The sequence below is a fragment of the Zea mays genome, chromosome 7 (genome assembly GCF_902167145.1).
Source record: "Zea mays cultivar B73 chromosome 7, Zm-B73-REFERENCE-NAM-5.0, whole genome shotgun sequence".
Lineage (NCBI taxonomy): Eukaryota > Viridiplantae > Streptophyta > Magnoliopsida > Poales > Poaceae > Zea > Zea mays.
The window spans coordinates 82,222,651-82,223,542 of NC_050102.1; the positions used below are offsets into that span (position 1 = coordinate 82,222,651).

Sequence of the window (892 nt, forward strand, 5' to 3'; positions counted from 1 at the left end):
TTCAGCCCCAATCAACTGACTAAGATCATATTCAGTACCTACCACAAGTGAATCTATGCATGCGTCCCTTCTTGTCCTAAAGCTTAAAGACAAATAAATTATCAACAGCAGGACGATAAATACTACTACTGCCATCCCTGGCATCTGATGGCATCACTAAAGGTAATTCATTGTACAATGCAATAATTCAGGCAAGAATTGCATTGAGAGGGAAGACAAATAAAAAGAACACAAAAGAAACATTAACTAAACCTGTGACTATCAAATCCTCCTCTCGAGGTTGCTCTAGAGCAAGTGCAGAGTCCCAGAATTTCTGCATTATCGTGTTTGCCACATCAGTTGCAGCACCAGGACCTCCTTCAACCTTCAGAGGGAAAACCATTTCAGATGGACTAAGATTACTAAGATGGATTAAGAAAGAGAGGGCATGAGCCATGGAAAGGGAGACCATTGAAATTGCAGCATGGGTAAGTTGCAGAACGTCCAAACAAGCAGCAACCCGCCCATCTGTTCATGGAAAAGAAACATCAGATACACAATAGAAGTAAGGCAACCTTAGGCTGGAAGAATCAAAGTTTACCTCCATCAAGAACAGGAATATGCAAGAATTTGCCATCTCCTTGTTCGATATGTTTGAATTTGGGGATTTTGGAATCAAGAGGTCGTATTGGCCTGGGCTCGGTGCTGCTACTGTTGCTCTTTGTTGCGCGCGATTGGGTTGGACATTGCCACCTAGCAGTCCTATAGGGTGTCTGAGTAGTGGCTCTGCCATTAGTCCCACCAACAATATCTCGACCTAACAAGATAGGTTCATGGACGTATGGGCGTATGGCTGTTGCCTGTGTGTCGGCCTGCAATTCCTACTCCACCCGCGGTTCAGTGTCTGAAGCCA

At 44.4% G+C, this 892-nt stretch overlaps 1 long non-coding RNA gene across 1 annotated transcript; it reads right to left on the reverse strand.

Moving 5' to 3' along the window:
* Positions 1 to 305: 305 nt before the first annotated feature.
* Positions 306 to 612, reverse strand: LOC118472939 (uncharacterized). The gene is made up of 3 exons (XR_004851448.1): positions 581 to 612; positions 449 to 507; positions 306 to 364 (listed from the first exon to the last, which is right to left on the reverse strand). It is a non-coding gene; the product is annotated as an uncharacterized lncRNA (long non-coding RNA).
* Between the last annotated feature and the right edge of the window lie 280 nt (positions 613 to 892).